The 24,562-nt window shown below is 50.9% G+C and overlaps 1 protein-coding gene and 1 long non-coding RNA gene across 6 annotated transcripts in view; one reads left to right on the top strand and one right to left on the bottom strand.

The window, feature by feature from the left end:
• Window positions 1-24,562, top strand: part of KIRREL3 (kirre like nephrin family adhesion molecule 3) — a 539,444-nt gene that overhangs the window by 241,982 nt on the left and 272,900 nt on the right. The window lies entirely within an intron of this gene.
• Window positions 491-5,753, bottom strand: LOC144305982 (uncharacterized). Its single transcript, XR_013373016.1, has 3 exons — window positions 5,007-5,753; window positions 2,744-4,563; window positions 491-809 (listed from the first exon to the last, which is right to left on the bottom strand). It is a non-coding gene; the product is annotated as an uncharacterized LOC144305982 (long non-coding RNA).

Below are 24,562 nucleotides of genomic sequence, written 5' to 3'. Positions count from 1 at the left end.
TAAATTGGTTTTCCTGCCTCTTCCCTCCGAGGAGGTCCATAGTGAGGACCTCATCTTCGATAAGCTGAGCAGGGGGACAGCCTCTGAGCAGCTGACCTAGAAACTCCAAACCACAGTAAATCAAATCTTTGACCTGAAAGTGCTTTGCTTTTGGGTTTTGCTTCATGCAGATCCATCATCGTCGGGATCCCCTTCTTGCCTCTTTGGAGAGGAGCCATGTTGCTCAGCAACCAGTGTGGCAGTGATGTGGCCAAGCTATTGATCGATAAACTTCTGGCCGTGTCACCTCTCTCTAAGCTGCATTTGGCCTAGCAGGTTCTAAAAACCGCTGTGTGATCATTTTGGAGCAGCTGAGTGTTGTTTCTGAAAGAAAGTTTGAAATTAGGCATACCTGGTGTTGATGTCCCAAATCAACCACACACTGGCTGTGCGACCTTTTAAAAAATAAAAAAAGATTTATTTATTTATTCATGAGAGACACACACACACACAGAGAGAGAGAGAGAGAGAGAGGCAGAGACATAGGCAGAGGGAGAAGCAGGCTCTCTGCAGGGAGCCCGATGTGGGACTCGATCCTGGATCCCGGGATCACTACCTGAGCTGAAGACAGGTGCCCAACTGCTGAGCCACCCAGGCGTCCCTGGCTGTGTGATCTTGACAAATCACTTGCCCTCTCTGATCCTTGGCTTCGTTATCTCCGTTGTGAAGGGGAGTAATTGTGGAAAATCTCTGGCTCCTTCCAGTTCTGACATCTGTGTTCTGTGTTCCATCACCTGGGGTATGAGCTGCTCCCATGATCCAAGTTTAGCCTGATGAAGACATTCAGTTCTGTTTCATGTTGGCCATTCCGTGTTAACAGTCCAGCCCACTGAGGCATGAAAATAAATCAGAACTATCGAGAGGCTCGGATTTATTATCCTTCTGTGAATACCACCCTCCTCCCAACTCCCAGTATTGCCTTGATAATAAAACTCCTTTGCGTACAGACAGACAGCATGACTCCCTGGGAAATCCTCAAGAAATGTCGTCCATATGTTTTTAAGTCATTTACACTGAACCCATCATAATATTGTTCTTTGAAGATCCATTTACATTTGTTCTAAAGGCTTATTTTAAAGCTTATGCAAATGAACTAGATTAAGGTTGCATTCTGGAAGCTGAAGCTGGAGAATGGGAAGTTCATTTTAAGGCTTGGTGTAAATAGAGTTTCACATGTGTTCTAAATAATTCTCCCCTCTTAGCCCACGTGTGACCGGAGGTTCTCTGTGAGGGAAATGCTAATTGAGGGCAGTTAGGAGAAATGGAAAGAACAAGGGAATGGCAGTCTCATCGTCCCCCTTCACTAGCCTTATGGCTTTGCCTGAATCACCCAGATGTTCTCAGTTACCATTTCGTCATTTGGGACCCACACAAGAACTCCCTGGTTCCCTGGTAGCAGCAGCATTAGAATTCCCTGAGGACCAGATGCTGGACCTCTCACCCCGACCTACTGCTTTAGAGTCTCCAAGAGTGAAGAAAGACCCAAGAGTCTGGGTTTTTCACATGCTCCGCAAGTAATTCTGATGTGTGCCCGGTATGAGAACCACCAGACCGGGGAATCTGCATTTGATAATCTGATCTCTCCTCTCTACCTACAAGATTCCACAACTGGTTGCTGAAATACCCTTCCCATTCATCCCATTCATATGGCCCCTGTTTGGACTCTCAAGTGTTTGCTCTGAAGAATCTCGACGCACTTGCTGAATTTCAGTTAGATGTATGAAGCCATCACTTATCCCCCTCAGCACACCCTGATAGGGAACCGGAAACTTCGAGCTCAGTATCTGGCCGCATTATAGGCCCTTGAAAGAATCATCGTACTTGTCCTGTGGAAACTTGCAGCAGACCCACGGGTGAACAAACAATACCGCGTCAGTGCAATCACATACGTATTAACATCCATATGCACATGTAGGCGTTGGCTGAGTAGCATTTGGGGGATCTGGATGAGAACTTGGATCTGTGCTCCAGAGGGTTGGCAAAAGTGGAGATGGGGGGAAAGCACAACTCAAGGTCAGAAACTAGGGAAGAAAAAAGAAGCCTGTGCATAGCAAAGAACGCCTTGTCTTTGACCTAAATTGCTGCTTCCTACCGTTGAGAAGCAAGGTTGGCTTGTGTTACATAATGCTCGGGGGTGGTTTGCCATTGAGCGCCTGCAGAAATGAGCTCCTCGTGGTGAAACCTTCTCCCTGGCCTGCCACTTCCCCTCTTCTCATAGCCCCAAAGTGAGCACTGTCGGGTAATATTTCCAAGAGCTTTGTCACTTGTTATACTGTGGGGGACTCTCCTGGAACAATGTACATCTTCTGCTCAATGAGTCTGGCTTTTTCCAAGGAGCATGACCTCATTTTCATGTAAATCTAGCCAGAGCTACCTTCTCTGCTCCCAACAAGAAAAGGATATATCTGAGCCCAGTGAGGTGGAATTAGGGATGTGTCTCAAATGGTCATTCGTTTCTGTTCCCTACCCCGAACCCCTTCCTTGCCCCCCAGCTCCATCGAGGCACCAAGGGCCCCTCTACTGGTCCTCCATCTCAGGCGTCTCAGTCAAGCTTTAGAGTAGGGTCTCATTAGTCTTCTCTTCCAAATTAAAAGAGGATGTTGGCAGAGAGCAATGCTTTGTCCATAGGAATAAATTGCCAATATAAGCAAAGGGCTTCCCAGGTATGAGAGAGATTTATAAGCAAGGGGCTCTCATGTCTCACCCACAACAGAGTGCGGAGTCACCGCTGAAGGCTCGTCAGGGTTGTCCAGATGGGCTCTTCTCCAGACGATTTCCAGATGATTGCAGCACCCACAGTAGAACGACTACTATCTCCATTGAATCTAGAGATAGACCACTTGAGTCTCTTTCAGTCCTATTTATAAAACCGTATTTTACAACGTTGCTTCAATTCAATGCCATCTGCATTTTCTCCCATTAATCCCATAGAACTCCCCACCACAGCCTTCATTACCTGCTCAAAATGAATGTGGAGATAAAATATAATTAGATGCCACTTTTTAAAAAATAATACCTGGAAAACAGAGCGATGACTTAAATAAAATAGGAGGGAGGGAGGAAAACACACACTCACACAATTTGAACCAATGGGCAAAATTAAGTTGGATTTTAAATCGGTTTCTTCTTTCTCTCCTTCCTTCTCTGCCCCCACCCCTCCCGCGCATCATGACAAACGTAGAGTTCGGCTGGATGGATGATTAGATTTCTCTGTCTGCACTGAAACAATGGAATATTTCTATGATATTAAACCCGTCAAGCTGATCAAAGGGCAGTGTCAGAATTCTAAGTGTTCCTTCTTGCCCAATCCCCTCAGCTCTGGCAAAATCCAGCACATTTTATTTGCTGGCCCTAAACTCCCTGGGGTTTTTCAAATCCGGCACACGGTGCCTGATTTGCAGGTTTTCTGCTATGTTTCTACTGTAGGCGTTCGCCAGCATAGGAACCCGTGGCAGGAATAGTTGTTGTGGGCTCCCCTCCTACCGACCACCACCCCACCACCACCCCACACCTCTTGCCTCTTGCTTCTCCTTCTCAGCCCCACTTGACACACAGACGTCACAAGGATGCTGTCATACAAAGCAGCTGAGCCAGGTGACAAATCCTGGGGAAGAGAGTGTTAGCGGGCATAAGACCCGGGGAGGGGTCTTGATGGTGCTGCTTGGCACCCTGACCGCCAGCCCGAATACTACTCTAGAGCTGCTCAGCTGCTTTGTCCATAAATTGAGAGTAACCCCGAGATGCCACTCCGCCTATCCCACAAGGCTGCAGAAACGGAGGAAAGTAGAGTGATTTAGGGACACACCTGGAACTGTGCCAGTAGAAGGTGGATTCCATATTATTGCATCATCTGATGCTCTCAAGTGGGCAAATCCCACGTTGGGCGATTCACCTGGGTGGGATCCACAGACAGACGGGGGGACATGAAACACTGGATAGAGCCCAGCTTCAGAGCCAGACAGGCTGGATTTGGGTTTCCGCTCTGCCGTTTGCTGGCTATGTGGCCTTGAGTGAGTTACTTGGGAGCTACTTGGTCTTTCCGAGCCATGCTTCCTTTGTACAATGCAGATAATACACACCTGCCGTTCCAGGTCACCGGGGTGTCATGAGAGCCAAACGAAACCTATATTCAGGCGCTCGGAACACAGTAGGCACTCAATAAATGATAGTTTTATCACCGAGAGGATCCAGTCTACCAGACACTGTCTGGGAGAAAGAAGAAACAGGAGACGCTGCTTTCCCTTTTAGGGACTTCTTGTCTGACCCCAGATCAGGCCTAGGGGAGGGTGGAGAGGGGTAGGTAAAGGAGTTCATTTCTTTTCTTTTTTCATGAACTTTTTTCTCGGGCACCCACTTCACAAATGCAGCCATGAACCACTTTCTGGGGTGGTTGCTGCTTTTTTTGTGGTTTTTAGGTTGGGTTTTTTGTTGTTGTTGTTGTTGTTGCTGTTGTTGTTGTTGCTTGGTCTTGTTTGGGCCTTCTGTTCCTGAGACCTGTTAAGGCTGAAGTAGGAAAGGACATTTCTGGGAAGGAAAAAGGAGGGAAGGAGACAAAAAATGGGGTGAACACAGTGATTTCATTTCTTAACAAATGAGAAACAAGCTCGAGATGCACAGATTAAATGCTATTAATTACCACCCAGCAAATATTGAACCACAGTGTTGCATGCCTAGAAAAAAAAAAAAAAAAACAGGACACTCAGCCTGAATATTAACTACAGGGTTCCATTAGCGCGCTGTGCAAATCCCGCATCTCGCTCACACGGCACAGAGGCCACCAGGGTAGGCCCAGCCACAGCAGGCTGGGTCTGGCCCAGCCCTTCTGGAAACCCACTTCCATCTGCTGCTTGTGTCTGGGACCCCGGGTGAGGAGCACAAGAGAGAGCCCCCTGCCCAGAGGATAGGCAAAGGACCTGGTGTGGTGGGGGAGTAGGATAGGCTCCTGGGGGCTGCTGACAGCTTCCCACCTGGGGATGAAAGACATTCCGAGTTTTGTTCCTGGGCTTACAGTTGGCCTTGCACACTTTCTAACTAGCACGCAGGACGCCGTCGGTCTGCTAGTTCATTTTAAATCTCCTGCCCTGACCGATGTTCTGCATCCCGAAGCCTCCCGCAGCTCTCCGTGTCCACAAACGCCCTCATATGCTGGAAGACTCGAGGTTGGGTTTGGGGTCAGGAGGGAGCACCAATGGGTTCCCTGTGGCCGTGCTAAGTGTTCAGGTCAGTGATCCCACTCCGCCCGCCACTGGTGTGATCTCCGTGGTTATACCAGCAGAGACACTGAGTCTTTGAGATGCTGACAATTTGCCCAAGTCCTGCACCAGCATCCACGGGTGACCTAGAAGCTTCCTCTCCACATACTGCTCCCCGCAGAGCCCCGGGACTGGGGGAGCTGCTTGGGTGGCTGTGCACAGGGGACAGGGTCATGAGAGCGCCGCAGAGCCACCCAGACCCCCTCCGCCTTCCCCTGGCCCACTGTGCACTCAGTGCCCTGCTGCTGAAAACGGGCGGCGGGCACCCTGCCCTGAAGGTGTCCTGCTTCCCTCCCGCGTTCCCGGGCCCCAGCCCAGTGCGCTAACAGCCACCGCCGCCTCTAAAGCAGCCTCCGGGGAGGAGGACACCCTCATCCTCCCCTTGGCAAGCACCTGCACTAGACAATTGCTAAACGGAGCAAAGTAAGAATCTTACTACTTGAGAAAACTTTTTTCTGGTTGTTTTTTTTTTCCTGAATTTTAAATAAGGGCACTGCTCCTGAGGATAATGCTTTCTGATGTAACAAATCGCTGGTTCCCTCGGTAACTAGATAATGCCTTTCCATGCCACGCTGCCTGACAGCCAGGGTAGGGCACACCCTCGGAGCCCTGCTCCCAGAGAGCACAAGGTGTGTGGGAAGGGCTGTGGGAGAAAGCCGGGGATGCCCATGGGCCTGTGTCCCAGTGAGGTCAGCGTGACCTCTGGCCCTACCCTCACCCCAACTCCCACCTCAATTTCCTTATCTGTCAGTCAGGAGATTGGTCTGGATCTGGGTTTCTGACATTTCCAGTAGGCTGCTCCATTGTTGGGGCGGGGGGGCTCTGTAGGGTGTTTGGCAGCATTCTTGGCCTCTACTGACTAGATGCCAGTAGCACGCACCACCCGCCCACCCCTCCACCTCGTTGCGATGACCAAACATACCTTAAGACACCGTCAGATGGCCCCTGGGGAACAAAGTCATGTCTTACCTGAGAACACTACCCTAGATGATCTCCCAGGGTCCTTCCAAATCTCAAGTTCTCTCCTTAGAAGGCGACAAAAAGGGACACCTGGGTGGCTCAGCAGTTGAGCGTCTGCCTTCAGCTCAGGGCATGATCCTGGGGTCCCGGGATGGAGTCCCACATCGGGCTTCCCGCAGGGAGCCAGCTTCTCTCTCTGCCTGTCTCTGTGTCTTTCATGAATAAATAAATAAAATATTTTTTTAAAAAGGCGACATAAACACTCAAAAGAGCTTGGGCTGGGTTGGTTGACGAGACATGGACCTCCATTCAAATCCCAGCTCTAGCATTGACATGTGAACTTCTGACAACTGGTCAGATCACTTCTCTGAGCCTCAGTGTGCTTATCTGCAAAATGGAGATGATACAGTTCCTGTTTCGTAGGATTGATGAGATGATTAAATAAGAAAATGTATGTAAAACTTCTGGCACTTAGTATATTGCCCAATAAATGGTGCTATAAGATTGTTGGGATTATGATTGAAAGTAAAGCAGACCATCTGCTTTTTCTAGACAGTCCCTCCTAAATGACCAAATTCCCACGGATGCAGGGTAGCCAGCCAGCGGCAGTAACTATGCAATGGGAGAAACTAATATATGTATTGAACATCTACTACATGGTAGGCACCGTGCTAGGCAGTTTCCTACAAATTTCTCCAGCTAAATCAGGAATTGAGACAGCAGTGGGAGCTAATAAATGCAGGAGAGTACATCCAATAAATGGACGTACCCACCGCGCTATCAATTGCTGGTGCCCACCGTCAGGATCTGGAACTATTGGGCTGTTTATTTTGTACCTTCATCATCAGGAGTAATTCCTTTCACTCTCACCATTAAATTAAGATTATCTTACCCATCCGTTACCCACGATAAATGCCATGGATGAGAAGGGACAAAACGGAGAAGTCATTTCTAGCTGGATTTATTGACTCATAACAAGTTCGTGTCTTCTCTTTGGTTTGGTTCTGCCCAAAGGGCAATTTACTTCTGTTCATACAGAAAGAGATGAGGAAGTAATATCTGTCCTTAAATCTGAGTTACAGGTTTCGATTATCTTCTGCTCTCTTTTCCCATTTTCCGGGTCCTTACAGCTGTCTGTTGCCTCCAAAGCCACCTTCTCCAGCAAGCCCACGTTGCTGAGAGCACATCCCTGGGCTGGCCTGCCCCTCAGAGAGGTTTTTCTCTTCCGCACAAGTGTTGCTCTGTCGCTGGGCGCCAACAAAGAGTGGGCGGAGGCAGCTGGAAATGGGACCCCGAGGAAGCTGTCCCTTTCTTTCCCCCTGGTTGGTCATCCGGCAGGTGCCCCTTGCTCCGGTGTCCCAGTGATGCTTACCTGGCCCGTTCTTTTCCTTGTCTTTGCTCTGATCCACTTTCCTGCCCTGCGCATCGACCTCACATTCAAGCTCAGGTGCAGTCAAGTTGCAACTCGCCTACTGAGTGCCAGCTGCTTTCACATCTTCGATCTCATCCAGCCTTCCCAGGAACCCATTTTACAGATTTTACAGACAGGTAGAGGGTACTCGCCAATAGGCCACCACTAGTTATTGGTAGAAAAGGGGTTGATTCGTTCCTCCCAACTCCCCAGTTCCAGCACCAATCCCTCTGTCCGGAAGCAGACAACCATAGTCCCAATGGGAAAACCCTTTTTTCCCAAGGATGGGGAAGCACCCCCTGAAGAGCCTCTATGCTACAGCTGCTCTGATTGCTCCAAGCATTGCCCTTGCTTGACTAGCACCAGAAGCAGGGCTGGACCATACGATAATGCCAAGCCAGCCATAAACTCCACCTGAACCTTGACACATCCATGTCATTTAGCCATTGCCCCTTGGCTTCAATTAGCGCTATCCTCCCCAACCACCCCTCTCTTCCACCTGGTGAACACCTATTCATCTTCAAGAATCGGTTCAAAAGTCACCTCTGAATTGACAACCTCCCTGTCATCTCCATTAGTCTCCACCTCAGGGTGGCCTTAGCGCCTGGCACACGTGGCTGTTACAAGAGGCGGCGCTCTGCGTCTTACCTGTCACCTTCTGTAACTCCTAGCAGGTGGCGGCACTCAATAAAGGTTTCCTAAATGAAGGAATGGATGGACAGGGAAATGGGGACAGTCTTGAAGCAAATAAGGAACACGGTGATGGAAGCGTTCATTTAGAAATGGGCCTGAGAATCTGCCATAGGTCCTGGGGGCGTAGATTTTATTCCCATAAAAGCCTGGGAATTTTGAGAGAGAGGAACCCAATCTCTTGCCACCCGCTGGCTGATTTCATGTAGTGCCATGCTTCGCCAACTGTACTGTGCACACCGATCCCCCAGGGATCTTGTTAAAATGCAGATTCTGAGGCAGTGGTTCTGGGGGCGCCGGGGCGGGGGGCGCTCCCAGGTGAGCCCGAGCTGCAAGACCACACTCCGAGAAGCAGACTCTGATTTCTTGTGGGCTGCGTCCTACCTCGTCTGAAGTTGCTGGCCGTCACTCTGAGCCCCCAGCAGGGCCAGGACACCCTGGCATCCCTGTGCCAGCTTGGGAAAGCAGCTGTCTGCTGGTTTATTTATTCCCTCCCATTATCACCAGGGGAAGAGAATCCGTAGACATGCCACATCTTGTTTACAGCGAGCCTCAGAAAAGTTAACAGTGCAAGTTAAAAAAAAAAAAAAAATTGCATCAGCAGCCCCTTAGAATCACACATATTAGGGGAAAAACGGGCTAAAGGAAATTCATAAAATATTAAATGACACTGTGTCAAGACACAGATAGGGGCAGAACAGTAATTAAAGTAAACAGCACATCAAAACTCCGGCTAAAGCCGTTATTTAAATTGAAAGTAAATGTAGGAACTGATCATGTAGCCTTGTATAAATGTGTTTCCAAGAGCCTTTTAGGAATATTAATGATTATGGAAGAATAATGGCTGAATATCAATGATCATTTTTACAGCAAGTGACAGCTCAGAGGGAGAAGAAAAGAATCTGGATCCTTTAGAGGATACCCGCGGGTTTGATCTGCCCAGCACATCAAGTCCCTCCAGGGAACAGAGGGAGGAGGATTAAGGTGTCCTGAGCTCACGACACCGCTTTCCAGCAGGTCTGAGGGATGGGAGGCTGCGTGGACGGGGTGCTTTGGCCATGACCCTGGTCCTCCTCCTTCTCATCCACGATGCCTGCTGAGCTCCTGCTGTGTGCGTGGGCCCTGGGTCCTTACCATCCCTAAAAGTACTTTCCCCACCTCGCTTTAAAGTTTCTGAAAAGTTCAGCAGCCCAAAGCCAAAAGTGAGACTGTTGAGGACCAGAACTGGCTTTTCCACAGAGGTCCTGGAAAGTGCAGCTCTGACTGGTAAGGTTGTACTTCTACCTCCAAGGTCAAGTGTGTCTCCATGTGTCTCCAAAAGCCACCAGAGCCCAGGGTCCGATTCCCTCACTACTCAGGATGGGCTCCAGTCCTCCCCCTTTGACATTGGATTTCACCAAAATGGGAATATGGGGAATATGCCCCAAAATGTTTTGGGAGCCCGAACTGAAACACTCAAGCAGGGCTGTAGACCTTAGGTTCAGCCTCATGGTAACTTCCGGTGTGCTTGGTTTTCTGGTGACACGAGGAGCTCCCACTGCTGCCTCTTCTGGCCTAGAGCCCTGTGGGGTCAGATCCCAATGCTCTCCTGAGCATTCTCCGTAGGCAAAATCTGCTGCCGGGCAGCATCCCAGCATTCAAAGGTCACCTTCCTAAAAGTATCTCCCCTCTCCTTCCCTATGTTCTCCCAGATGGCAGCCAAACCAGAAGTGGTGTCCTGGTTCTAGGCCAAGCTTCCCAGGCCAACTCCAGCCCAGGACTCAGAGGGAAATGCTCACTATTCATTGTCTTTCTGTCTCTGGCTCCAGCCTTCCAGGGGCTGGTGGGGCATTGGATTGGCCATTGGCGTGAAGCTGCTTAGGCCTGACTTGCTTAGTAGAAAACACAGTCCCATCCGACTGACCAGAGAACCCCAGAGTTTTGAGGCCAAGCCCAGCTAACCCTAAAGCATTGCTTTGCTTTCCTTTGTGTGCTTATATTTTCTCAGTGTGATCTCATGGGAGGAGGAGCTACTTCAGCAGTTGGGCATTCGTGCGTCGCTGGGCTTAATAGGATAATGTCTTAAATTATCGCATTATTATAAACTATAAAATCATTTCATTGTTAATAAGAGTTTCATAGTAATTACTGTATGGTTCTAGCCATTGCCTGTAATCCTCCTTCCCAAATTTCCGCCTCTGATCGGCATTCCTGTAGCAATGAATCCTCAGTCTCCTAATGGAGCAGATTGCTGAGGCTTCAGGACAGGGTGGCAAGGAGGTGAGATTAATGAGATCCCCCCATTCCTGGTGCTCCTTGGAAAGCCGCCACCAAGCAGCTAGTGAGGCCCTCTCTCTTCATGATTTCATTCAGCCTTCTGGCAGCCACTTCTTTCTCTCCTCCCTGCTGGGGGCTCAGTCCTCAGTTGCTCCCTCAAAGACTTGCCTGCATCAAAGTAGCTACTGTTGCCAGCATCTTTCTTTCATAGGCCTTTTTGTTCTTTGCTTTTGATCTGGCATATGCTGGGGGGCCAGGCTTTTGTCTTTCGGCTTGTGAATAAATGGAAGCGCTTAGGGAGGCAGCAGCAGCCAGACATGATTCATTTCTTGTTCTTCTCTGCCTGGGAGCTGGGCAGCAGGGGAGGGTCAGGGAGCAAAGGACCTACCAGTGGCCTCTTTGGAGCCATCGAGTCTGACGAGCAAAGCATCACTTGGGAGTCCAAAGACCTGAGTGCCAGGCGTGGTCTTTCCAGCAACAAGGTATGTGAAGTTGAGCCAAGCCCACTTCCTGTACCCATTCACTCACCAGGCACGGTGCAGGGCACCGGCTCTGCAGTGCTGATGAAGTCACCTCAAGAAGACTGCAGAAAAGTGAGACGTAGACCTCAGAATTCATGCAAGATGTGGTGGAGATGACATCCAGCTGAGTCTTGAAGGATACATCAGCAAATGCCAGCAGTGGGCAAGGTGGAGCGGACACTGGGACAGTGTCCTGTGGGACTTGAGCAAAGGCCTAGGGGCAAGAGAGAGCACGATTTACTCAGAGAACTGCACATTATCCAGTTTCGCCAGAGCAGGGTTGGGAGAGAAATGGAAGATGGGGCTCCAGAGGGGGTCAGCAGGACCCAGGCCCCAGAGAGATGGCACACCACACTGAGAAGGTGGGAAATAGAGCCATGCAGACAGATTTGTTGATCAATTAAGAATTCTCTTGGCAGGCAATGATGAGAGTGGCTTGAAGGGGGGATCAGATGGCAGAAAGACCAGGTAGAAAGTGGGGCATAGTCCCAGCCGGGGGTTCTTTAGCTCTGCACCATCGACATCTTGGACTGTGAGCTCTTGGTTTCAGGGACCATCCCGTGCACTGTAAAATGCTCAGCATCTCCGGCCTCCACCGGATGGATAGATGCGAGTAGAGCCACTTGGTCATGACAATTAAAAATGTCTCTCTTACTGTGTTTTGTACCAAGACTAGAAATCTGCATTTAAACAAACACCTCATCTAATGTTTGAAGGCCATTGGCTTGGAAGAGCTGAAATTGAGCAAAATCTGATGTGAACGTTAAAGCAGTAAAAACCCATTGGACTCAGATGCCCTCTCAAGACAAAATATAGGCCAATATATCAGTCGCAGGGTACTATGTATACAGATGCAGGTTTCAAGATAAATGATTTATCTTGTGATAAATAGATGAGGTAATTAAGTTAGAAACCAAATGTAGTTGTATCATGTCTACACAAAACAACCAATTTTGTCCTGGAAACGATAACACGTACTCTTTCATGTGGACGATAATTACACAAGCCTCTTTGGCTATTCAGTCTGTTCTTAATATGAATAAAAACTACGCTCCTTACCAATTAAAAAAATGTCAAGGCACCTGGGTGGCTCAGTCAGTTAGGCATCTGACTCTCGATTTCAACTCCTGTCATGTTCTCAGGGTCACAAGATCAAGCCCCAAGTCAGACTCCAAGCTGGGTGTGGTGCCTGCTTCAGATTCTCTCTCTCCATCTCCCCCTGCCTCTCTCCTCCCTCTATTAAAAAAAAAAAAAAAAAAAAAAAACCTGTTTCCAAATGTTGCTAAATATCCCCAAGAATGAGCAGTAAGATTCATTCACCGAAGCAAAGATGGCTTCGGTGGCTCCTGAGCTAGGGTATGAGCACAGGTGCATGGACAGGCACAGACTGAAGGCACATTTGGGAGTTCGGCTGGGAGGGTGACTGCCCAGATGTGCAGGGTGGAGGCAGGGCTGAGGCCAGGAGGACCCCCAGGTTTGGAGTGGACAACTAGGGCATGCTGACGATGCACTGGGACGGGGGGAAGCAGAGGTGGACCTCACCTGGTGGAGAAGGTGATTTGGTCGTTTTAGGCTCATCACTCTTGAAGGACTGTGAGTCCCCTGGGTGGAAAGATCCAGAGGCAGCTGGCTCCACGGGGCTGGGGTGCAGAGCCAGGGCGTGGGTGAGAGACAGATCTGAAAGTCTCGGTGCCTGCCGAGACTACCCCGGGAGGGGCATTTGAGGGGGAAGAGAGCCAGTGATGGCACCTGGGCACGTCAGCATTTCAGTGGCTGGACCAAGGAAGGACAGGCCACTGGGAAGAAATGGTCAGAGCAGCTGATGGAAAATCAGGAGGACAGTTCCCAGAAAGAAGACAACAGAAGTGTGTTTTCAGAGGAGAGCCGTCACAGAGCCAAATGTCACAGAAATGTCAAGGAAGGGAAGGGCAGAGAAATGTCTGTCGGATACCTCAAAGGATTGTTTTCGGAGCAGATGAGCTTTTGGATGTGAAAGACCTGGAAAAGGTTAAAAGCACTAGACAAACATGACATGCGATCAGTGATTATTAGGTTTCCGTTGCTAACCAGGAGCTCCCTGGGCTCCCGGCTGCAGGGATCTCCCATCAAATAGCAGGCGTGTCCCCTAGGGGCTGCGCTGCACACTCTGCTGGGCCTGGCGTCCACGGCGGCACCCAGGCCCACCACCACCTGTGTGCTCCCCGCCGTCCCTGCAGCCAAACCCAGGGAGCTGTTCCTTGTTTCCTGTAGTGGCTTACAGGGAAAATCCCCAGACAGATTCAGGTGAGTCACTCCCTGGTGCAGCAAGAAGCACCTGCCGACCCACTCATTCCTCCTGTGGCCGCGACCCGGGCTCAAATTCCAACCGTCTCTCCCACCGTATGTCTCTCAACTGACCTCAACAGTGGGCATCTTCTGTTCCACTGGCAGCTAGGGCAGGACCCAGGTGGGACACAGGGAGAGAGCCCCTTGGGTCTCCTAGCCTGAGACGTGTGGCCCCCGCCTTGGCCCGGGGCAAGCCTACCAGGGTGTACCAGGGTGTATGCTTGCTCCAAAGCTGCCCCATGAGCAGCCCAGGCCCCGCACCTCCCTTCCCACCTGTCCCGCTCTGAACCTGGGCTCTGCCCTGGAGATAGCACCCAGGGAACAGTGAGGTCCCTGTGAGACACGTGGAGCTCAGGGCAGCAGCCTCGGGAGAGGAGAGGGGCTGTGGAACTAGCACAGGGGGCTGGAGGGGCTGGGGCACAGAATCTGTTATCCCAGGGGACCAGGTGACTTACTAGACGGGTCTGCCCCCTAAACCCTTACAGACCCTCACTCCTTTGAGGGCCTCGGGGCTTCCTCTGCCTCTCTTCCCCCACCCTCCTATAAAGTCAGTGTGGTGCAGGGTTTCTTGGATCCTACACTGGCATCGCTCATCCTGGAAGCTAAGAACTGTGTCAGCAGGTGGCAAGCGATTTAACATAGATCATGTCAGCTCAGGTCAGAGAGCGCCCCTGTGCCCCGATGGGCCAGGCAGGGTGCTCAGCACTGGGAATAAAGCAGTAAGGGAGACACACCTGCCCCTCTGGGGGCCCATGTTTCCGTGGGGAAAACACCTCCATGGACACCTCATTTCAGCATGGGGGTCAGTGGGACCCGTGGAGTAGAGGCATGCACAGGTGCTGCAGGAGCGCATCGATCCATGTAACACCCCCACGCCCATTCTGTAGAGGGAAACTGAGGCTCGGAGGCTTCCAGTGACTCACTCAAGGTCACATAGCTATTCAGAGGTCCTCTGCCCCTGCCCCTCTGTGTTTGTTTCACTGGGGCTGGCTTCCCTGCTGTGATGACCACAACCTATGGGTGCGGCCCCGGCCTGCAGCGTCACTGCCCCGCGGCATCGCTCCCCAGCCCCTCTCATTCTGCCCCCTTTGTGAGACTACTGTGCCCAGTGATGGACGGCCTCTGTAGGATGTGCCAGGAGGCTCCCAGCAGCTCTGTCCTGCTCCTTCCGGAGCTGCTGCATGTGGGGTCTGCGGGGTGGGGGGGATGCTCACACCTGGGGTCGCTGAGTTCCAAGTTAATCTTCTCTTCCCTCTGGGTCTCCTCATCCCTGGACTTGGGGGACCCGAGGCAGCAAACCAGCCTCGTGCCACCTGCAGATGCCTGTATGGGAATAATCCCTCTGACACCGCTGCGCCCCCCAATGTCCCCCCCCCCATTGGAAGTCATAAGTTTGGCCCTTTGTCCTCACCCTTACTGTGTTTCAGTAGCAATTGTGGAAATGCATCGAGCTAAGTCAAATCTGATTTTCTTTGGGAGGAAAATCAAATTCTCCCCTTTGTGAGGCAGACAGAGAGAGATGGGAAGAGGGAGGACCAGAAAGACACAGCTCACCCAGGGTGGATGGCCAGGCACCCGGAGGGGCAGCGGGACGGGCAGTGCGGAGGGGAAACACCAACCAGGCAGCGTCAGGCACTCACTGGGGAGCTCTCGGCCTTCGGGCCTCCGAGTCAACACAGAAGCCAGGTCTTCCAAATTGAGACTCAACACCAAGCCAAGGGACTACTTGTCCATTCACTTGTTTGACTTTAAGATCTGTCAACTCTGTGGCCTTTGTTCTCAGGCTGAGGTGACCAAAGAGGAGTAGAACACTTGCTTAGCGGGATGGGAGGTGAGGAGGAAGAGAGGGGGCATCTGAGCCAGGCCTTGAAGGATGAGTACAGTTCTCCAGGAAGAAAGTGGAAATGGGGTGTTCCTAGCACACAGGCAGCGTGAGCAAAGGTACAGAGGCACAGAACGCATGGCAAGTTCAGAAATGGTGGGCAGTCCCGTGCAAGTGTCCCTGGGAGAAGGGGGTATGGGAAGAGGCTGGAAAGGTGGACTGGGGACATTCATAAAGAGGCATCCTGAGAAGCTTGAACTCTGCCGTGAGGCCAGAATTGATCCCCAGAGACGTCATAAAGGAAACACAAGGAAATTTCTGAAGGAAAATTCTAGAAAACGTGTCAGAGGTCTTTCCTAGATTTGTGAGGGACTTTAGGCTTCATGGATCCCCTGGGATCACTGGATGTCAGAGCTTGAAGAAACCTAAGTTAATCGGCATCTGTGGCTGTCAAGTCGGGTTCAGGAAGCCTGAGGGTTCCAAGAAGGGCCTTAGGGACCCACCCCATGAGGCCAACACCACGAGACAGGCCTTTGATTCCTGAGTCAGCCACTGTCCACTTTGGAGGGCTTGCCCCCAAGCCCTCACCTCTCTGAAGCTCAGTGATTTCATCTGTTAAGACAAGAACGAAAATATCACCACTACCACCGAGCACACTGCCTGACGCAAACTATACGCATTGGAAAGCTTTATCAAATGAATGATTCATTGACTGGTTGATCTGTGATAAAGAAGAAAGCAGGATCATTGTTATTACGGTTATTCAGAGTCTAGTAAGAACTCTGGGTACGTAAGCAGGTGTTGGTCTTGCTTTTCAAGCCCAGCATTCAAAAGACGAGTCATTGGAATTCAAGAGGGGAAAAGCCTCCAGAAGGTAAAACCTACACCTGGATTCAATTTTGGCCTGACATGTCTACTGAGCCGCCGAAGAGACCTCGGCAGCCCTCAGGGAGAGAAAGGTTTTGCTCCAGCTGGAAATGCATAGAGCCCACCTCTCTCATCGGCATCCCCTCCCAGATCGGGCCTGGATCTTTGGGAGAGGGCTGATCGGGAGTGACATGGCTCGGAACCTCCGGGGTGCCCATCTGCTAGCTCATTCACTCCACATCTTGTCCAGGAGAGGAATGAGCGATGACAGTACATCTGCCTGTACGTGTGCATGTATGACGAACCAGTGTCAAGGAGAGAGAAACAGGAAATCTTACACGGGAGCCAGTCTTCCCCCCTCCCCACTCCTGCCATGGCAGAATAGACACCAACCTCCAAGGGGTCACGTGGGGGTGACTTTCTTCCCCCTCACTCTCTCTCAGGTCTATCCCCGAGGCCAGTCAGGGTAGGTGCAATCTCTGTCTCTGTCTCTGTCTCTCTCTTTCCTCGGCAAAGGCCTTGGTTTTGACAAAGAACCAGGCAAGACACAAAAGGCTCAAAAGAGAGCTTCAGCATTTCTGTTTCCATCACGCGTGGCCACGGATCCGCCTCCACCTCCCATCATCATCATGGAGCTTTGTGAAAGCAATCAGATCAGCAGGCTAGGTTTTTGTTTTTTCTGTTTTTTTTTTTTTTTTTTTTTTTCCAGCCGTGTTCTAGAATAGAAGAAAACTCTCAGGGACCCTCGATGGGGAGACAACAGTGATGGTTTTTATCATCTTGTTTCCCAAGTTCCAGGTCCCAGCAAGCGTTCATGCTGGTCCCTTCCTCCCTGCTTCCCCTTCTCCCTCCCTGTCTCAGCTCGTGCCACGCTATCATGTAATCTGGCAGAAATTAATTGAGCATCTACTATGTAATCAGGCACTGATCTCAGAACTAAGACTATAAATAAATAAGATGCGCTCACGACTCTCAAAAATCTCAGAATAGATAATATTATATTTCTTTGGTTGCTCTCCGAGGGCCTTTATTTTAAGACCATGGAAAAGAAGCATCCAGGGAATGCTTAGTCGCGAGGCACAGAGATGGCTTGCCCCAACTGCCTCATGATCACAGAGCACGTGAGGCAGGAGGCCAGGGACAACTGGTTTTACATTGTTACTTCTTCATCCTGGAGTGGGATAAAATAGAGTATGTCCCCTCCCTTCTCTGCTTAACCATCTCTGGCTCCCTCGCCGTAGCCCCCACCAGAGCAGCAGCCTCTGGTTCAGCCCTGTTCCCTTTGCCTTCCGTTCATTCCGTTCCACAGTCACGGCTGAGCCCTCTTGGGGCGCCTGGGGGCACAGTCAGTGAGACGTCTGACTCTTGGTTTCAGCTCAGGTCATGAGCTCAGGGTCGTGAGACGGAGCCTGACATCAGGCTCTGTGCTTAGTGCAGAGTCTGCTTGGGAGTCTCTCTCTCCCTCTCCCTCTGCCCCGCCTGCTCATGCGCACTCGCTCTCTCTCAAATAAATAAATAAATCTTTATAAATAAGTGAATAAATAAATAGGAGGGCTACCGAGGTTTCCGTGAGCAAGTCCCGCTGTGTTCGCTGCGCACCACCACGGACCAGTGCCGCAGGCTCTGAGCCGGATGCCTGGGACAGGGATGACAAACCCACGGTCCCTGCCCATGAGGACATCAGTCAACTGAAGAAGTCTTCCATGTGCCAAATACTCAATACCATATTCCACGTGCAGCCATAGAAAGCTACTTGAGAGCATCCTGTCATCAGCCCTCCTTCCGTGCTCAGGCCTCCCGACCAGACCCTCTGGCTCATCCTGCCCACTTCTCCCAATGTAAATCTCAGTCTGCAATCCTATCACCATCTTCTTGAGGAGCAGGTTTCTTCTCTGTTGTCAGAGAAGCACTTGTCCTGTGCTGTGCATGCACCGTGCTGGATGCCTGGAAGGCATTATTTATTCCCCAGATCTCCTTAAGGATGGCGCTATCACCCCTCATTTTGCAGATGAGGGAACCGCGGCAGAGCAGAGTCAGTGACACCCCCACAGTCCAAGTTCCTGAGCGCCAGGATGTGAGACTAAGTCTGTCTGGACTCCGTGTTCTTTCCAAATCACCGTGCTGCTCCTCATTCAGTTGGCCCCAGAAAGCACTTGGGCTCCCTGCCAAAGCTGTTCTCGTTTCATGGCCCCGCACCTGCCAGCTCGGCTAGTGTCTGATGAGCTTCTTAGGAATCCCATTTCTCTCTCATCTGTCAGGCCTGGGAAGTTGACCCTCTCCCAGAACTGCTTCCACCCTCTACCCTTCTGATGTGTCAGACCAGAGACGCCCCAGCACTTCTCTGCCCTCTCCCAGATTCTCCCCCTCTCTCCTGGTCCCCTCTCTGCTCCCCACCCCATTTTCCCGAGCATCTTCCCCAACCCCAGCCCTCCAGCATCATCTCCATACCTAGCAGGCCTGGCCACTAGCCAGCCCCTTCCTCCCCGATTCAGGTGATCATACGTGGTGTGCCCAGGACAGGCCTGGCTGATGCGTATTGTCTTGGGATACTTATTAATAACTCCCGTTCACTTCCCAAAGTCTCCACCTCTGTCTATACAGTGAATGTCTCCACCTGGACTGGACAGGAGAGGGAACATGAATTTAAGCCCCTTGGATTTAAGCTGAAAATAATTTTCAGTTCGTCCCATGTTCTATCCATCTAATGCTCTTATTTCCTTACATGCATCCTGAAATCTAGCCGATTTCTTTGGGGTCTGATTTCCTTGGGGTTACTACTGTGGTGACGTCCTCCTTGGAAGGATTTGGGGCCTCATTGGCAGTATCTGCAGGGAGCCAGGCATCTTGCCCCATCTCGCTGGCACGCCCCCTTCTGCACGCAAACAGCACTGTGCAGGGTGGTGAAAGAGACAAGACTCCAGAGTCACCCTGAGTTTCTCCCTTCAGCAGATACTCACTGGGCACCTCCTATTCTGAGCCCTGGGGACACAGTCGTAGCCAAAACAGATAGAGCCCTGGCCTCAAAGAGCTGACATTGCAGCAGGAGGCGAGAGAAAATTCACGAATAAATGTATGATGCCGGGTAATGGCAAGTTCAAGGGAGAAAAATAAGGCAACGTAAAAGAGATGGCAGGCAGGAAAAAAAGAGCGAGGATGGAGATCCTGACATGAGAGCCCACGTGGGGTGTTTGAGACAGATCGAGAAGGTTAGGGCAGCTGAAGCAGAGTATGTAAAGGGGAGACTCACGAGCTGAGACCAGAGAGGGAAGGGGGCCAAATACTGACCCTGAGCCATTGAAGGCTTTGAACAGAGGAGCAACAGACTTCTGTGTACGCCGCACAAGGATGGCTCTGGCCCCTGGGCCCAGGAGACAGTAAGGACAAGAATAGAAGCAGGTCACCTCATAGGAGCTAATGCTCTGTTCCAGGTGCAAGATGCTATTGTCTGGGACCAGGATAGCAGCAGCGGGGAGGGTGGGAAAGAGTCATTTTCTGGATAAAAGAGGGAACGGGAAGTGTTAGAGAAAGAAAGGCCGCGAGGATGACTTGTGAGGTTGCAGCTGAGCAACAGGAAGGACCAAGTTGCCATCAACTGCAAGAGGGATGGGGCAGGGGGCAGGGGGTAGAGGGGGCAGGCTGGGAAGCAGCAGGTGGTTTTGGATGGCTTACATTTTCCATGCCCATGAGACATCCAGATGGAAATGTCAAGCCAGGAGAGAGTCTTCAGCAGGCAGACGGTGCCGAAAGCCTTAGAATTGAATGAGATCATCGAGGGAGTGCACAGGGGCAACACAGAGAAGTTCAAAGTTCCTCTAGCACTTGGGAATAAGAGGGATGGGGAAGAACCAAGACTCCCACTGTGAGATAGCAATGAACCCAAAAGCAATCGCTCTCCCAAAAGAGACTGCTCTCCCAGAGGCTAAAAAAAAGAAAGCGTTCAAGTGGGAAGAGCTGATCAACCATGTCAACCAAGAGTTGACCATTGGATCTGCCAGTAACCTTGAAAAGAGCTGTCTCCATGGAGTGCTGGGAGCAAAATCTGAGTGGGTTCAAGAGAGAATGGATGAAGGGGAATTCGAGGCAGGGAGAGACAGCTCTTTTGAATTATATAAAAGAGAACACAGAGAACAAGCTGTCGCGGGAGGGAAACCAGGGTCAAGGGAGGTGTCTCCATTTTTAAAACTTAGAGATATTACAGCATTTTTGTAAGAAGATGGTTGAATAGAGAAGGGGGATATGACGGCGCCGGAGGGAAAGGCGACATATATTTGGATCACTGTCCTTGGGTGGGAGAGAAGGGCTGGGTTTCAGCACCAAAGAGGAGGGTGTGGCCTCGGGGACAGGACAACAGAGTGATGCCCCTCTAGGAGCTCACCCTGGGGCGGGTGGGGGCGGGGTGCTGGCCAGGCCGGTGTTTCCAGAGCCCAGAAGCTCTGTGAGAGCCTCTGGTGACCTTGATGAATCACCTATTATCTAATTATCGCCTTCATTGTCTTAAATATCAGCTCACCAAGCCCACCTCCCATGATCATTGGGAAGGGTAAATAGAACAGTGCAGAACACAGGGCTTATCCCATTGTAGGGGTTCAGTAAAAGCTAGGTTCCTTCTACCCTCCCTCCCTTGATTTTCCCTCCAGCAAATCCTCCTCTGGAGACCTGAGTCATCCTGAGAACCTGGATGGCCCTTCCGCTTCCATTGCTGCTTAGAAGGCCAGTGGAGCTGAAAGCAGGAGCAGCCATGAGCTGTAGCTCCTCCCCAAACAGCCCGTCCCTACATTTCTCAGTAGATTTGTACCTGCGAATTTGAGGAGTTACTTTCCTATGGATATTTTTCATTTCTGGGCAGCTGGGCTCTGTAACCCGCACCTGCCTGCCATTGGGATCTTCAAAGAGCTACTGCCCCCTGAGTGGAGCCCAGCCAAGAGCCCCTGCCCTCCTGCCAGGGCCACAGTGCAGGAGAGGTGGATGTCCGGCTGCAGTTCCAGGCCAGCCTCGCCTGCCCGAGCCGGGGACAGAGGACAGAGGGCAGACACACAGATGCAGGTGGCGGAAGTCTCCCTCCTGACACAGACTCAGGCAGCCCCAATGCAAGGGAGGCCCAGACCCCAGGATGCTCCCCTTCTCTCTGCCTAAGCTGAGCAATGCTCCTCTGCCCGGGTGGGAGATCCATGAATCCACGACCCAGAGAGACAGGGCCCTTGTCACAAGGAAAGAGTCATTTTAACTTCCAACCACGAACTTCACAAGGGAAAAAAAATGTAAAGTTCTGTCAAAACAGGTTAGCATATTAGCAATCATGGCTCACTACCATCTGTATTTGTTCCATTTGAGGCGTTTATGACGGTTATCCACATTAATTATTTCGCTGCTAAAGTCCCTTCTAATTTCTGAACGCTGTTATTTCTAAGAAAGATGGATATTAAATATGCCACACATCAGCACAGGGTGGCATTACAGCATGCTATTAAGTTCAGATGCTGAAGCTCGGCAGAAAATAACTTTGCTATTTGTAATCACAATAAAGTGTTTTATATCGTGGCTCAAAATGAAGAGCAGCATTGATGGAAGCTGATTTCTCAGTTGCGCCATTAGCCTGAAGTCACCGAGAGCGGCAGAGGCCAGAGGTTGGGGTGGGTGGCCACCCCAAGGACCGAGATGGGTGGGGATGGAGGAGAGCTGTGCTGGAACAGTGAGTCCCAAGCCTGACGGCACCACAGACCGCCCAGGGGAGGTTTTTAAAGGACCAAGGTTCCAGAGGGAACTCCCAGAGATCCTGGTTCGGTAGGTCTAGGGTGAGAGGTAGACAATGACCAGAACATTCTGTGGCCCCTGGTTCACACAGCTTCTTGAACCCCAATGAGAGAATTTACAGAAGGGTGAAGAACAGCGGTGCTCCAGAGGACAGCCACCACGTTCACATTCACGATGCCTTAGTTTACAGACTGCGTCCACGCATCCACTGTTCTGCTGGACATCGTGACAGCCTTAGAAGGGAGCTTTTATTATTATCATTACCAGGACAAAACAAGACCTGGGGTCTTCCTCCTGACTCCCAGCCCCACCCGGGCCCCACCCCACAAAAGGACACCATTTAGTTAAACAACTAAAAACACCAAGAAGGCCGTCTTGAAGGCGATGTCCAACGTGAAGATCCCCAGTAAGCAAAGAAAGCTCTTTGCTAAAAGCAACATTTGAGGGGCACCTGGGAGGCTCAGCGGTTGAGCATCTGCCTTCAGTTCAGGGCGTGATCCCGGGGTCCTGGGATCGAGTCCCACATCGGGCTCCCTGCAAGGAGCCTGCTTCTCCCTCTGCCTGTGTCTCTGCCTCTCTCTGTGACTCTCATGAATAAATAAATAAAACTAAAAAGAAAAAAAAAGCAACATTTGAGACTCCCATCTGACTGGGGTTTGGTAGGATTAAATGCTTCTTGAAGATCCCTTCCTGCTCAAGCGTGCATCCATCCTCTCACTTGCTCGTTCATTGATTAAAAATGCACCTCACAGCTAGGATGCAGGCGCTGGGCCAACAGAACTGAACGAAACAGGCACACCCTCGCCTTCCCAGGGAGGCAGACAGAGCCCAGAGCCCACCAGCGAGCCCATGAGTGCAAGACTGAGCTGGGGATGCAAAACAGACACTGAATGAGAATTAACAGGTGAATCCCATTTAGACGGGGTCCAGGATAAAGTAAAAGCTGCTATGATTCAGCTCCCTCGACTGGCGCCTCCCCATCTCCTCCCCCACCAAGGCAAGCTAGCAAATAACTTCTTTGCCTGATTTGGCTATTTCTTAGAGCTGGTGGGTTCCTATTTCTGCTGGGAAGATAGTGCCCCCTGGTGGGTGGAGGCCTAAATTGTTACATGCACTGTAGGAACGAGGGTCCTGAGCTTTGGTCCAGAGCCCAGAGATGCAGAAAAGCAGGAGCGAGCCTCTTCCCCAGGGATGGGCCCAATCCTGGATCGTCTTAACCTTCCCTGGTTTGAATCCCAAGCTTCCTACTTGCTCCATGTAGTGACCTGGGGGCAAAGTGAGCTTAAATTCCCGGAGCCCCCAATTCCTCACTTATCTAAAAAGGAGGGTGATAGCATCTCAGTAAGGTAAGGAAATGACACCTGGTTCCACGTGTGGCACCTGGCAGGGCCTCCGTAGATGTCAGTTGCTTCCTTCTTCTTAGCTCAAGATTTCCTAAGTCTGCCTTTCAGCTCTCCTGCCTCTCCTCTCTCCTTACCTCTTACTCCCAGGTTCTCACTCTGTCCTCTCTTTTTCTCTCCTTCCTGTCTCCCTCCCTCTCTCTATCTCCTTTGTTCTCTCGGCTTCTCTCCCGTCACCTCCCATCCCTGCCCCCCCCCCAACCTTCCCTTGCACGCTTCTCATGCCCGACCCCTGGCCCAGACACCTGAGAACTAACACCGGGCCTGCTGCCGGCCTGTCCAAAGGTGAATCGCATCCTGTGCTGAGTCAAGGAGGAGCGATTTTTCTGTTAGTCAAGAACACCGCAGGTTGCTCTTGGGGTCTTCAGAGGGGCACCAAGAGCTTTTTTGCACACTTCACACAGCACCACTAGCCCCTCGGCCTCTGGACTCATCTTCAATGAGGCCTGCACACGCTCTGGCTTCCCTCTTGCTTTCCTCTCCCCGAAAGGCTCTCTGAAGGCTGCTGCTCAGGCTTCCTCCTCCGCTCCTCCTTGTGCCCGCCCGCTCCATCCCTGTTTCTCACTTCATCTCGCTTCCCTCTTTTGCACCATTTCACCTGCTCCCTGTCCCTTTCCTCGTGTTTTTTTTTTTTTAATTTGCAAAATGGCCCATGTTCCCCTGGATCCCCAAACTACATTTTCTCAAGCTGCCTGCGATCTCTCTTCCCTGTCACTGTAAAAGCTTTTTCATCTCCATTTGGAGCCATTTGCCTTGATCATTTCTCTCTTTGAGATCACACTGATGAGCCCATGTGGTCTTTAGCTGTCAACAATCCCCAGGAAAGGAGAGCACTTACTTAAAACTCGTATTTTAATTTGGGGACCCATCAGGGGCTGGCCGGGGTAGGATGGAAGCCTAGTGGTTGCCCAGAATGGCCAAATGTGCACGGAGAACTTTGAGATGGAAACTGAAAAACACAGAAGAGTTGAGTTTCTTTCCAAGACAGATGGATGGAAGGAAGAAAGCCAAGATTGCTTTTCTCAAGTGATTCTTCCTCTGCACGGTTTTCTTTAAGGAGGAAGGAAACAGAATTATCAGATGATGAAACAGAAACTGTATCAGTTGTCTGGGCCTTTTTCCTGGGGTGGAAGGGAAGTAGGCTTGCACATGGAACCAACTGTTAGGAGTGTAGAGTCCGCAGCAATGCAGTCACACAGAAGGGTGGCATCTGAGTTTAGAATTCAAAACAAACCAAAAAAAAAAAACTCAATAAAACACATTAAGCC

This window comes from Canis aureus, chromosome 3, assembly GCF_053574225.1.
Source record: "Canis aureus isolate CA01 chromosome 3, VMU_Caureus_v.1.0, whole genome shotgun sequence".
NCBI classification, from domain to species: domain Eukaryota; kingdom Metazoa; phylum Chordata; class Mammalia; order Carnivora; family Canidae; genus Canis; species Canis aureus.
Note: the sequence above shows the minus strand (reverse complement) of the source record. Positions and strands in the feature narration are given on the sequence as shown.